Source organism: Cuculus canorus, chromosome 14 (assembly GCF_017976375.1).
Source record: "Cuculus canorus isolate bCucCan1 chromosome 14, bCucCan1.pri, whole genome shotgun sequence".
Lineage (NCBI taxonomy): Eukaryota > Metazoa > Chordata > Aves > Cuculiformes > Cuculidae > Cuculus > Cuculus canorus.
Window position 1 is genome coordinate 10,999,994 of NC_071414.1, and position 14,962 is coordinate 11,014,955.

Here is a 14,962-nt window from a genome sequence, read left to right on the forward strand (position 1 = left end):
GCTGTTAGTCTCAGACCCTAATGTATGAAAAAGAGGATGATACATCCAAGATCACAGAATCAAGAGGTGAATTTTTTCTTGAAATGTGGCCTTGTGAGCAGAAGGAAAAATTGAACTCATTTATCTTCTCAAGAACAATTTAGATCCAAACCAACATGTACTGCAGACTCAGGCTTCCTGAGATGAGCACGGAAAGAAAGGTAATCAATCTTCATGCCCATACCCAGTCCAAGGCACACACCCAAAAGTCACTGAGAACACTAATACATTAGGAATTTAGGTTTTTATAAGTAACACTGCCTCACAGTGGTTCAAGTTCAGTATGAGGCTCCATCTCCACTGCTAGCATCAGGGGTCAGAAACTTTGATTTGACAGCATGTTATTCTTCCGCTGGTTTACTGATCTGTAATTTCTTTTATATTCACTATTTCTCACAACCTCTCTGATATCTTTCAAAAGGTGGAGGCCTTGATGATTCATCATCACCTAGAAAGAGACTCCAGACAGAAAAAGCAGAATTCCCCTTGTCTCCTGATGGCTTGGTTCACTTTCTTCATAAAGGTTCCATTCCCACTCAGAGTTTCAACTGCCAAATCTCTATAGTTTTTGGAAAATTGGTATAAGAATATTCCCATTTTTATGAAGAATGGTTGATGAGACAGATAATTATGTTATAGGAGGAATCAGTTTTGTTGTTAATAAAGGTCAAGCTAAGCAATTAATTTTATATAAAATAAAACTTCTTTCTGGAGGTTCTCTAAGTACAATTTTAAAAATTGCTTCAAAACAGCTTTTTTTAGAAAATTAGATCCACAGTGGTCCTCTTCACGAGCTGCAGGGAAATATCTGCTGTACCGTGATCTCTCCCATGAGTTGCATGCGGGTAAATAGCTCCTCCATCTTGGTCCTCTCCGTGGGCTGCAGGAGAGTATCTGCCCCAGCCCCTGGAGCATGCTGCCCCACTCCTTATCTGCCCTTGGTGTCTGCAGGGCTGTTTCTCAATTTTTTCATCACTTCTCACTGCTGTGCAGCTTTTTGCCTTTCTTAAATACATTTCCACAGAGCTGCCACCAGCTTGGTTGATGGGCTCAGCTGTGTCCTGCAGTAGGACTGTTGCAGGGATGTCTGACACTGGCTGTGTCCACCAAGGAGCTGCTCCTGCTCTCATCTCACAGAGACGTCTCTGCAGCTTCCTGCTGCCCATACTTTGCCACAGACACACAGTGCAGTGTTTTAGGGTCCTGACTCATCTCTCAGCTGCTTACTCTTTGACCATACCTTATGAGCCTTATTTACAGTAATAACACTAAGGATCTAAATAAAGAAACAAAATTAATTGGAAGGTGAAACCTGGTAGTTAATTAGTGCATCTATTTATAGCTGAGAACCCAAGGTTTTGCTGCAAGTTTACTAACATGTACACAGTTCCATTACACCTACAAAACTTTCCCTCTCTGTATCTATTCAGCATCTCAATGAGAGATTCTGCCTTTGAGGATCATCAATAAACGCTAGCAATGAAGAGACAGGAAGAGAAGCTATAACACCAAGCCAACAATGCCTTAAAACCAAATACAGACTGATTCCATTAGGTTTGAATTAGATTTCATTTTTCCCCTTGAAGTGATTTCTCTTCCATTGACTCCCCGTGCATGTATCATGCAGCTGTGTGTTTACAGTTGCTGAGACCATGCTGCATTTATGCCAGAACCAGGACAATTGCATAATCTATCAAATTGAATGTAAACTGTCTCTCAGTGACAGCTGCCCAGTAGTAATAAGGCTTCCCTCAGAAGCCAGGAGAATAATCCAACCTTTATTATCAGTGGCAGTAAGGAAAAGCATGGCTCAGCTCCTCAAGTCTGGGTCACCAAACTAGGAGGAAGAATTTCAAGTATTCACCAAAAAATAAAATTTCCCTGCTAATAAAAGTGCAGAGAATGCTAGAGCCTTAGTATTCCCTAGAAAATGGGTAGATAATTTAACTGCTGCAAATAAATGGTTGTGGTACCTGATTTCACAAATCTTGACCCAAATTTGCACAGACAAACAGTATTTGGCATACAGGCACATTCAAATTTCAGCGGCTTAACAAATCACTGCGCATGGGCTCAGTCACGGGAGTCATTTATGTGCAAGCTATTAACCTACAGCTACAGCAATCTGATCTAAGTTTATCCATCTTTTATTGCTGAACTAAGTCCAATTGCCTCCCATTTGCCACAGACTTTGAGCATGCAGATAACTCTGGGGTCAGCCAGCAGGTGGTAATTCATTAGACAGCTTTATGCTGCCTGGGTGTGCAAGCCTGTAGATGCCTTACTGTGTCTCTACTGCAGCTGGGGTGATGAACAAGATATCTTGGGGTGGTTTCTCAGCACAGGTTGCTCTCAGTGCACTTTGGCAGTGCAGGCGATTGTTCTCAGGTTGAGGTGCATTTTTGTGATGAAATTTGTAATCGTTAGAGACCATAAGCCTTTTATTTTGCAGAAGCATTTTATTAAGAAGTTTGCACTGAAATCAATTGTTGGATTGTTTCTTTTTGCCTCGTGTTCCCTTGCCACTGTCAAGGATGAAATTCTGTTTGACAGTTATGCACTCATGTGCATTGCCCTGCAACAGAATCTCAAGTCAGGAATACTGTGCCCTCCAGGCAGCGCCTTTCCAAGCGAGCGTCCCTTGGTGTTGAGTCCAGCACTGTCCTGAAGATTCCCACAGACTAACTCAGACTTTAAAGAGTTAGGCATCATTTTCAGCACTGTAATCAGGACCAGGGCCCCGCGCTGCTCAGCCCCGGTCACTCACACGCAGAAAATGTTCAGAGGAATGTTAAGCATAGCCAGATAAGGCAGAAGGATAGGAAAAAAAGAACACCCAACAGTGACTGCCAGAGGTGAAATGACTTTCCCAAGATCAAGCAGCAGATCAATAGCAGAGCTCAAAACAGACCTTCACATTTTCTGTTAATTCACAGCACAAGTACTCAATTCTTTGATTTCCTCATGTACCTGTGTGCATGAGACAGACACTAATCTTTAGCAAAATAAGCATACACGTGGTTAATTAAAAAGCTGAAGTCTTTCACCTTATATTTTAACATTTTTGTACTCTATCATCTTTATTATTGTGAGGTTAATTTAAAAGATTAAGTAAAGGTTGTGAAGAAAAAAGCACTATGCTTGAACAAGATCAGAGATAATTTCAAAAGACTGTCTGCTTACTTGACTCTTCATCTGAACTTTAATGTTTCTTAAGATCTTTAGAAACACAATTTTCATTTTATATGTCTGCATTAGAAACAGACAAAATGTTCGTTGAGTCTAGCATAGATGCAGGTATTAAATTGCAGAGTGCAGATAAACCTGCTTGCCAGACTTGCCTTGCTATTCATAAAAATGTAAGCTCAGTTATAATATCATTCAAAATTTGAAATTAAATCATTACAACTGTGTGATCACCCTAATTAAAAACACCATCTTCAGTGTTTTTACTTGAAGACTACCAGCATTCAAAAAGTAACCTTTTTAACTTAAGTGGACCATTTCAAGGTATGAAGTTCTTAGTGGAAATGAGAAATACACACACCTACAGGCATTGCACCAACGTCTGAGGGTTCCTTGGAGGAAGAGGTTTCTTGATTCTTAGGTCGGTTTCCCCAAGCACATTGCAGCTGGTACATCTTTTTGCCACCTTGGTTCAACTCTTGTCTGGTCAGATTTACAAACACTGGTTACTAATCTGTTTGAAATTCCATTGCAGTCTGGACTTTTCAGTGACTGTTTATATCAGTATGATCAAGTCACCCAGTATTTCCCCTCTAATGCTGTCATGACAGTTCAACTCATCTGACTACAGTTCATCCTCTGCCTCTGTTTCTTTCATTCATAAGTCTGGTGCTGTCCAGGGCTCCACCACCTCCGAACTTTACTCTCTGCACTTGACTTTGCTGTAATACACAAATCAAAGCATTCCTATCAAAAAGATTTACACCGATTCTCCCTCCAGTGCCAGTTTTGAGACACATTTATAGTGCCATGTGTGAATGTTGACATTGGTCCTTGTCGATAGCACGTGTCTGCTATCAACTGGCGTGTCTATATGGGCAGATACAGAGAGACCCGGCTCCCCCATGGACATTTAGATTTGTCCAGGTGCAAAACATCTCTAGTACTGCAGCCGTATGTCACTGCTAGTGCAGTTGAGTCTCCAGGTAGGTAGGGTGATGTGCTGGCGACACAGCTTCCTGGATCACCAGATTCTTACTGCCTTCAAAAGCCTGACCTGCTGCCACTACTTATTGGCAATGAAATTTCAGAAAATTTGTTCAAAAAATTAGTTTTCTATTTTTAAAAATGCTTTTGGAAATAATAGATTGTATTTTATTATATATGTATATATATTTGAGTTGCATTTTACATACATATATATGTGTGCATGTACGCATGGATAAAGACTTACTTTCCTAACTTAATTCAGGCACAATCAGTGCTAGTCTCCTAACAAGCCCTGCTGGGATGGCTTTTTAAGCTTATCTGAGTCAGAATGTGTTTGCTTGTACATAGCACTGGGTTAATGAATATGTGTGACATCTCAACCAGAAATCTTTCACATCTAACAACTTGGAGCATCAACAAAGGACCCTACATCTCCTTGTACCTACCTCATAGGCTCGCTCTTTGTTGAGGTCAACATCTTGTTTTGCAATCTCTTCTTCCCATAACTTTACTCTCAAAGCTTTTATCACTGAGCACTTACTTGAAAAATGATTCTGTTAAATGAGAATTTGTCAGTAAAGAGAGTCTATTTTCAGCATTTTCATTTTGGCATTAATGTAATGCCAGTTTTAGTTAACTGAAATACCGCAGGCCCTTGTTTCTCTACTGCAGAGCACCTCAGTGGTTAGCTATTCGTGTTGCAGTATATGCTGTGATTGACTGGATTAATCCATCCAGGAAAACAAAATCCCAGAGCCTAATGCAAACAGGCTAAGTGCTTGTATTACTTGTAGGGAGTAAGGAATCACCTGTCACTGACTCTGAAGTCTCAAGACTCAGCACAGATGACATTTCCACCCCCATATCTGCAATTTCTCTCATCTGATGACAGGATGTGGTTTTCTTGATTGAAATTGCAGTGTTGTTGTTTACATATGCACATGCAAACAGAAATAAGCAACATATTGTGAAATTAAATTTGTTGCTGCTGCTGTGGCCATCTTGAGACAAATTTGCCTCTCCTCACTCTGCTGGGATCAGCTTTCCCACCCACCATGTTCTGGAGATACATCTTCCTTCCAGCTCTCAACTCTTCTGCACAGTAAATGCTCTCACTTAACATCCTCTCAACACGCTTCTTCCCTAGAGTCTCCATGCACTGTGGATATCACATATCATTTTTCCCCCCTGTGTTGCCCCTCAAGCTAGTCTCTTAATTTCTATGCAGCAGAAGGCCTGTTTTTAATACACATTTGTTTTTAATATCTTCTCTGGACCTGTTTTCACCAGCTTCCTTTATGAGAATAAGCCTCATCCCCCCATGTATGCAGTCCCCGGAGCTTAGCTGGCTTCATCAGAGCCCAGAAAATTGCCAACAGCACAGGCTCAGTGTGTGGCATAATAAACAGATGGTTCCTTTCTAGCCTGAAGTCAGAAGACACCATGAGGATACATTGCTCCCATGTTTGAAAACCTGATGATTTTTCCATGGCAAAGACTAGGAGAACCAACACTGTGCTGCTCTTACCCATTCTACCCGAGTAGAGACAAATCAGGGGCAGAGGATGGAGGGAGCAAGGCAAGGACAAACAGGTATTTTCTTAAGTTCACAGCATTCCTGCAAGCTTTTTGCTGCTTTTACCTGGTCATTAATTGCAACCAGTATTCAATAATTTTTTGTCCTATTTCTTCTGCAGATATGTGATGTGATCTTGGAAATCATTTTAGGCCATATTCAGTAAACAACGGTAGGTGTTTTGCTGCTTAAATGTTGGGCACCGTAGGACTAATAGACACTTAAGATCTCTACATAGTGTATAGGGAATGTATGGGTCAAAAACAAGAAGCCAGCATCAGCCTAGGGCTGTCTACAGGGAAATTCAGGGAACAGGGACTAATCTGAGATAATTTTCTTCCTTTTACATGGCTGGCAGGGATGACTGACTAAAATGCAGTCTCTGGAGAACAAGAAAATGACGATAACCCTGCCTCACACAATATCCAGTGGCTAAAAGCAACACCAAAGAAGTGATGTAGTATAATTAAACCCTCCTCCACTGGCAGGAATTCCTCCTCCATTCAGATTAATATAAAATTTAGGACTTCTTTTCTCAGGGAAGTGCCTTGGTCACCAGCAGAGCACTGCCATGAATCTTAAACCCATCACACACTGCAGTTTCCCAGCTCGGGTGGAAAATAGACTTTCCTCCTCCTGTGCTTGTTCTCACATGTACCCTCTCCAGAGTAACTCGTAGCCTGCAAACTGGGGGCTAGATTCAATCCTTCTGGGCAAAGGCAGGTCTGACCCTGCATCATTCCCTTGTCTCTGTGTGATGCGCTGTCGGCACCTAGAGATATGAAAACTTTGAAAGCTGTCATCAACTCAATTTTTGGATCATTAGGCATTTTCTGAACACAGCAATTACTTTTTCAATAGAAAAGTGGTTTGGAGATGCCTACATTTTAAATTATTTCGCTCACCTTGGCCCAGTGCTGGGCTGCATGAAACTATTATACAGAGGTGAATTTTCTGCAAAAAAAACAACTTTGAAACGTATTTCAAACAGTTTTACATAGTTTATTACCAGTTTCTCACACAATGGAGAAATCAGTACATTCATCAGGAAGTGCATTTCACACATGGAAGACATAGCTCTCCATATTTGAATATTTTTATTTGAAATAGATCTGTTCGAGAGAAGATGTCATTCTATGTGACATAAAAAAAAATCTCAGTCTGTAAATGACGAGCTCTCCGGGAACCAAAAAGGAATTTAGAGCAAATATATCCACAAGTAGGAAATTCACTATTGCTAAAAATAGTCTTTTCCCCAACAGGCATACATTAGACCACAAAATGGAGAGTTCAAAGAAATTGTATTTAATTATGTCTTGCATTGAAATAATCCACTTTATCTTGAAGAAGTTGACCTGTTTGTAGTTTGCACATCATCTTCAATATTCCTCTCATGCTCAACTTAATCTAATTAAGGTGTCATCTGTTTGAACAGTACAGCACAGATTTTGTTCATAGCTTCTTGACATATTCTCTGGGCAAAAAGGGGTAAATCACCATTTACATTTCATTCTTGCACACTGTTATTAATAAATGAGTATTTGTCAGTAAAGAGAGAGGTAACATGTGGATGAACAGAAAAGGAAAATGGAGAGAACATATAAAGATTAACACCAGGAACCAGCAATTTATCTAAAGGTGATAAGACTATGAGTCTAAGTCAAAATTAAAGTACTGAGAATTTCCTGGGCAAAGCCATTTCTGGCTATAATATGCACAAGTGTAATCGTCATTTATGAAAACTGAGCAATAAAACAGGACAGAGAACTTGACACTTCCCCAGTCCTTGTCCTACTGATTTACTGAATGTCTTTATTCTCAGTGGATTATTAAGAAAATCCCTCTCTCTGTGCTACGGCTATGAGCTACCTGTTCAAACATGAGGAGCATTGGATGCCTAGCAATAGTTGTTGTGGAGTCTTCAGATGTTTGGATCAAAGTCTGGTCAAACCTCAATAAGAAAAATTTTATCCCAAAAGAATGAATAGAAATGAGCTAAGCGGCAGTCAGAAAAGCCGTTTTCCAGCATTTGGAACTGTCTGATATTGCTTTTTACAGTTGCATTTGGAAAGGTTTTATAGTAAGTGATATTTTGTTTACTTGCCTCCTGTGTAAATCATACAGGCATTTCGTTGTCTGTTTGGATGCATTTCTTCAGTAAGTTGTCAGACAAGTGTGGGTGCAAAATGATGGCCCAGGAGAGAGGCTATGCTTGGAAATGTCAAAGTCAGCCACACACGCAGATTGTATTACTTGACATTTCATTCATTAGAAATGCTCTTCATGGAGATTTCCAAATCCCAAACATTATGCAAGCATCTATTTAAGGGGTGCTGGTGGTCCATCTTAAACAGCTGCTTTTAGTCCAAATTATGTATTTGTTATCACTATTACGATTCTGATGATTTGTGTAACTCTGATGTCCAATGAGCTCAGGAACATGCTGTGTTATCTTTAACTGCAGAAAAGATAATGTACAAAGCTGCAGTTTGGGAAGGAGACAGACAGCTCCTTCTCTGCCTCCTTCCCTTACTCTCTGTTTGGGGAAACAACTTTCCATCGTTCTCTTCAACAGCCAACCTGTTTGTTTTACAGATTCTGCAGCACCTAAATGTGGCCAGTGTGCCACCCTAGTCACTGATGAAAATAAAAAGGGAACTGGAGTGAAAAATTCACTCTCTTTTCACTCTCATTCTTTTTTTTTGTATACATCCATACAATTTGAATTGGTTTCATCCAGTTTTCAGTCAGTGTTTAGAACACGAGTGAGCAAAAGTGAATTTAAGTCATATTTACTCCTCTTGGATCCCAGCCTGGCTTTAGGCTAGTCCAATCTTCTTCAGGCAGCTATTTTTAGGCTCTGCACTAGCTCACGTCTTGAAGCAGTTGACATGATATGACAAACATTTTTAGTATCTATATTTAGAAAGATATGCATGTATTTTTGCTAAGAAAGAGTGCACAAACCAAATATCTGAATAAACAACTTTCAGAAAATACCTTTCACAGTATCACTAGAGGGATTTGTGAAGGGGATCTGGTAAAATTTTAAGGGCTGTTGACAGAATGTGTTTTTTTCTACTCTGCACTGTTTGTTTTCCTGTGAACAAGCAAGCTGTGACAAACAAACATGTGGTTAGACAGTGGACAATAAAAGGTAATGTTAGAAAAATGTTACAAAAGGTAACATTCAACTGTTAATGAAAAATTAGAAAAAAAACACTGGGAAGAATTTTTAATGAACTGTCAATAAGCTGTTATTGATCACAAGGTGTGGGAAGGACTGCAGTTATTTGACAGCCAGCAGGCACATTTGCAAGTAGTTTTATCTTTGTGCTTCGTTTTGCACCTCATCCTCTCACACAGCAATTAATTCAAGATTGTTTGGGGAAAGTGGAAAAAAATCAACATTCTAATACTTTTTCTTTCTGTACTACAGAAAGGCGTTATGAAGGAGCCGTGGAGGCAGAGTTGGGGGTCTCAAGATAGCAGTTTAAGTAGACATTCATGAACATAGAAGCTGAAGCTGTGTACAAACTCCACTTAGATCATTTCTGATGCCTCTCAAAACACAGAGTGGACTAAACACCACCTGCTGCCTTGCAAACTAAATAAAATGATCTATTTTTATCACTAAAATCAGCTCCCTAGTGGCCAAGATTTCATTTGTGTCACAGAAAAAAAAAACAAGGTGGAGCTTTGATACAGATACTTCATAGCATACACAGAGAGCTCACTGTAAATTTCTACTCAGCATCCACTTTTCCCACTGAACTTAACATCTTCATTGCCTGATGTCAATGCCAAGTACCTCCTTCCCAGCACGTCACTATCTCATATTACAAAGACATGTTGGTTTTAATTTGCAGCACTTGCAGAAGAGCTCTTCTAGCTGCCTTGGGGCAGCACTGCTAATGTGCCTGGTTCTTATTAAGAAGCTGTCAACTTGTCAGCGTATTTGAAGATGCCAGTTACACAACATGTTGCTGAGATGAAGACTCCTTGCATCTCTTGGAGAAATCTTCTTCTAACTCATTAAATTTGGTGTTTGAGAGAAAATCAAGGACTTGAGTAACCTAAGTAAGTTGGTAGATAATGCTTTCATTTTAGGAAGGTGTTGAGATATTAGCATTAAGTGTAGGCAACTTTTCCTTGGGGTTTCTGATATGCGTAAAATTAAGCACAGCGCTCCATCCCCTTAGGAACTGGAGCTAGAACATGTCTGACTGTTTTTTCCAGAAGGCAGAGAGACTTAGGTATTTCCAGTACAGAATTTTGCCACTGGCTCCCAGCCACGTTATGGCTCAGTTCGTGGAGACCTATGCATCAGAAACCTCCTCCAACAGAGACAAGCTTTCTGACAGCTAGCAAATGCACCAAAATTTTGCAGATTCAGACGACCTCACAAAACCAAATGGTGGGCACAAAACTTGCAGAAGAACTTCAATATAGATAAATTTTAGGTGACACATCTAGAAGAAAAGAATATAAACCATGCTTACATGAGGCTGAACTCAGAACAGGCACTGACATCTATGGAAACAGATCTTGGAGTCATCAGTTACAGTTCTCAGAATGACATTGTGCAGTAGGAGCCAAGACAGAATCATTTTGCTGCTATATAGGAGTTGATCATGCTCATGTCTTTGAGCACTATGGATATCCCAGTTTCCATACCTTACGAAAGAAGTAGTGGAGGCAGAGAAGAGGAAAAGAGCAGATAATATGATCAAGGGGAAAAAGCTTTCTGTAACAGACTAAGAAAAATATCTTCAGTTTGGAGAGAAGGCAACTGGAGCAGACAAAATTCATGAGGAGAGTAAATTAAAATGAACATAATGCTGCAGTACTAAATCAAAGTAGTTACACAGAAATGAGCAACTAGAACTGGCTGCCAAAGGCATTTGTGGACACGAATAGTTTTAGCAGGACAACAAAAGAATGAGACAAGTTCCAGCAGAGTAAGTGTCTGAATGGATACTGGGAGGACGAGGTAGGGACATGTCCTCTGATATCCTAAATAGAGCAACTTGGAGCACCAAGGATACAGAGGGATGGGCTGGAGGATGTGAACATTTGTCTGTGTTCTTTTCAAATAGCAGATCCTGCTGTATCCGATGGATAGAGAGTATTGGGGTATTGATCTCATCCAGTAGGACATTTCTTACACTTTCTTACATTATTGCTCATATTTGGAAATGAGACATTCAGAACAATATAGACACCAAAAATTTAAAATCAACATTAAATGACTGGCTGCATTTTTTTCAATTCTTCAGACAAGTAATGGTACCAGAAGGAAACAGTTTCACTTAATGATTTGTTTATTCTTTGATCACTCATGTACATCTGGCCAGTATTGTGACAGCTTTCAGTTCTATATTGCAGTTTCCATCTTACTCCTGATTGATTTATTCATCTTTGCCAGTATATAAAGAATAGAATTGCAAAGCTGCTCATTTTTTCCAGTTTGTCAGGTGCCAGTCCAGCACTAACAGTCTGATTCAAAGCACAGTGCAGTCAATTGACATTAGGCCGTAATTAATACTGCTTCGTAGAGAAGCTGAAAATTTGAATTGCTGTTCTCAGCTTCCCTGCGGCAGCCTAAAGACACGAGTAAGAACAATACTTTGAAAAAAGGCTTTGCTTCCAAACTCTTTGCTCTAATCCTTTCCAGTTTGATTTTTGTTGGTTAATCTGAAGGAAAGAAAAAAAAAGGAAAAAAAAGTGGTGCCTCCAGTTATACCTGGAGAGCGGTGCTCGGGCTGTGAAGTCAAGGGCTATAAAGAGGTTTTAAGCAAGCAGTTGGCTTCTCACCACCCACAAAAACACATCAGGAGACAGTGCCTTGACAAGGTGAAACACTGGTGCCTTCGACAAGGTGAAACACTGTTGATGAGCAGCTGCCAAGTCACTCTTCCCACTGCCTCTGAGCTGACATAGGCAACGAATAGGAGACAGGCCGGTGAACCAGAGCCCGGCGTGTTCAGCTGGCCAGCAGGTCTCCTGGCTGTACAGCCAGATGCTTTTAGCCCTCTGTGCAGTCCTTTCAGAAGCTAGCATGGGTCCTTTGGCAGCATCTCACCTAGAAGAAAGAGGCCAGCTTTCCTGCAGAAAGTTGGCAAGATGCAGGAACTGCTCTCTACCTGCAGTGCTGTGTGTGAGGGAGAAACCATCATTCCACTGGTCCATGGGATCTCTCTCCTTTGCAAAGCTTCCAGCTCTACCTGGGTCCTGAGCCCTAACACTGATTATCCACCTGCTTTAAGTGCTATCTGATAGTGATATTTTTCCCCATTTTGTATTTTCTTAGTATTAGTGTATGTATTCTCCATAGTGGTTTACCCAAAAGCAGAGCAAACATTCAGTCTCGAACCACAGCGGGTTTCTTGGGCTATACATGAAAAACATGGGCAGATATTTTGGTTGGCATGAATAAACAACATTTTATATTCTTATCTTCTCATTAAGATTCATCAAGGCTTGAGTCAGAGATCTGTTCCCCCAGCACTCTTATCCTGATTTTTAATGCATCACAATCTCTCTTCTCACAATTTCTTCAGAGTTGTTCTCTGTCCATTGACCCTTCAGTGTGGCTTTCTCTAAACAAGAAAAACCTGTGTACTTTTCCAGGTGTTTGTGTAGAATTTAGTGGATTTTCTAAACAGTCAAAAGTCATCTCTCCATTAGTGTGAATCTCAATTAATTTATGTTGAGATTCCTACAGATGAATATTTCCTAATGGTTATGAGCTGTTGCAATGGAACCACACCTCTTAAGTATAGTAAGCTCAGCTACAGCAAAATTGCCTGAAGCACAGTGTTTGCAGTCTAATTTTCTGGGATAAGAATCCAATAACCATTGGATCTTCTATCCTAGAGGAGATAAGGACCTGGAGATCCCAAGGCTTTGTGCCTGAGAGCCCAGAGAGCGTAAAAGAAGTGCTGTCAGCTCTGTACTGTCATAGTTCTCTTTAAAACAAACAAACAAACAAACAAACAAACAAAAACAAAGGCAAGACTAAAGCCTTACTACACCCATCAGAAACTTGTATACTCATTACATACCCAGAATGCCAGTTCTCTTGTAACAGAAAATCCAGTTTCAGAGCCTTCTCATAAACTCTCAAGCCGTTACCCCAGCCTTACCTACCTTATGCTGTAGTATGATATGAAAGAATTTGATTTTAAGTTGTGAACTGTTGGAGTTCAATTGTAAGTCACTGAATTTGTGTTACAAGACACTCACAGTTGTCACACGTTTGTTGATGTACAGTCACAGGTGCTGTTCAGCAGCTCCTGTATACTTGCTGGCTTCCAGATAGCAAAGGTCTTCAATCTGAAAGAAAAAAGCTCCTAAAGGTAAGTCCTTTTTAGATGTGAGGACAGTATGGACTGTAACACACAACCAAGCGGTTCTGACTCCATCCATGCGTGGTCTCAAATTCATTAGGTATTTTAAGAGCAGCTGAAATGGGTTGTTGTTATGACTCCTGTCATGTTTTCTCCCATGACAAAAATCTTTACAAAAATGATGTGGCAGATGTAGCCTGTCCGAGATTTGATGGCTCATGAACATAAATGTATTCAGAAATTTACAGACAGGATTGCACTGAAGAGCTGCCTCTGAAAACCGTCCTTCTCAGTCTGTAATGAATTTACATCCAGTAATCCTCAGGTTTTTATGAATTAATAGTCTATAAATGATGCTGTTTCAGGATAAATCACAAGCCATCTGCCTGGCAAGGCAAACTAGAGGGCTATGATGTGCAAATAAGTTCCCATCACACTCTGGAGAGGAACAATCAAGCAACCAGTGGTAATTGAGCAGTCCCCAAGCTTGGGATAGATTACTGCCAGAGGCTGAGCTGACAGCCCTTTGCAAAAAACCACTGGCACTGAAGTCAGTTGTAAATATCAGTATAGAAATAGCCTGGAAGATAACTTTTACACTCAAAGAGATCTGGGTTTGGGCATTCCCATGTTCACCAGCCAGCCTGTCCACTCTTTCTCACTTTCTCCTCCTTTTTTCACTCTTCCTTTCTGATTCCATAAGATTCTTGTGAAAGAACATGTCCAATATCAAACTGAAAAGTGCTTTCTAAGAAACATTTTCCTTAACTCCATGGTGTAATTCCCCTTACCCACTGCATGAAGACTCCTGTCTGCCCTTTCTCTTCCCGGGCAAAATACTATGGGGTGCATGGAGCTGTATAATGCAAGAGTCTCACCCTCTCACTATCTGCAACAGCTTTTGGAAATACAACATTTGGATGGATGCAAAATCTGGCTAAACCCCAAAATAAACAATGACTCAAAAAACAAACCCCTGAAAACCAACAAAAAACCAAACCCAAAACAAAACAACAAAAAAATACTCACACCAAAATGAGCCAAATCCAGAAAGATGGAAAGAGATACTTACTCTGGGGTTTATTACCAGGCTACATGTTACTACACACAATGCACTCTTTGGAAAGGCGGGACTCAGCAGCGAGATACTCAGTGAACCATCCCATTCACTATGTCTGTTTTTTTCCAGTTTTATATTCTATTATTTTTGTAACGTGCATCTGCACAGCAAGGTCCCTCTCCTTCCAGATGGCATCTTGCCCGCTTCACTCTGGCTTCCATCTGGAAGAACTGCTTTGCATCTGCCTTCAAAACTACAGCCAGCTCTGCTCCAGTTATCAGTCAGTAACACGAAGCAGGGAGATAGTTCATGCTCTCTTAAATGAGGATCATTGCTATGATCCCCCAGCTTACAAAAGGATTAGCCTTCAAAAACTAAAAGCTCTGTTATCTCCTTTACTCAACAGAGCTGCTCAGAGTAAACCACGGACCTGGCTTTGCTGATATTCATAGACTGGAGCTAGATGGAACCAATGCAAGAAAAAGATACTGACTGGATCAGTGACATTAAGGACTGGGCTATTGTTTTCTAATTCCAGTCAACTGATGCTAAATCCTGATAGAGCAATGGTAAAAGTAAAAAAGAATATCGCAGACTGCCCCTGATCCAAAGGATTCCTCTCACTTAAGCTTGGAAGTAGGTTTAATCAAAACTAGTCTTCTAGTCAGAAGAGAGGAAACAAACAATTCATCTGACTTATTTTAGGATGAGGTGAATCACTGACAATCATTGCTAAACTAGCTGTTAAGCCTGGCTGAA

The 14,962-nt window shown here is 40.4% G+C and overlaps 1 long non-coding RNA gene across 1 annotated transcript; it reads right to left on the minus strand.

Moving 5' to 3' along the window:
• Positions 1–6,850: 6,850 nt before the first annotated feature.
• Positions 6,851–14,471, minus strand: LOC128853651 (uncharacterized). Its single transcript, XR_008452300.1, has 3 exons — positions 14,216–14,471; positions 13,040–13,129; positions 6,851–10,468 (listed from the first exon to the last, which is right to left on the minus strand). It is a non-coding gene; the product is annotated as an uncharacterized LOC128853651 (long non-coding RNA).
• Positions 14,472–14,962: the final 491 nt, after the last annotated feature.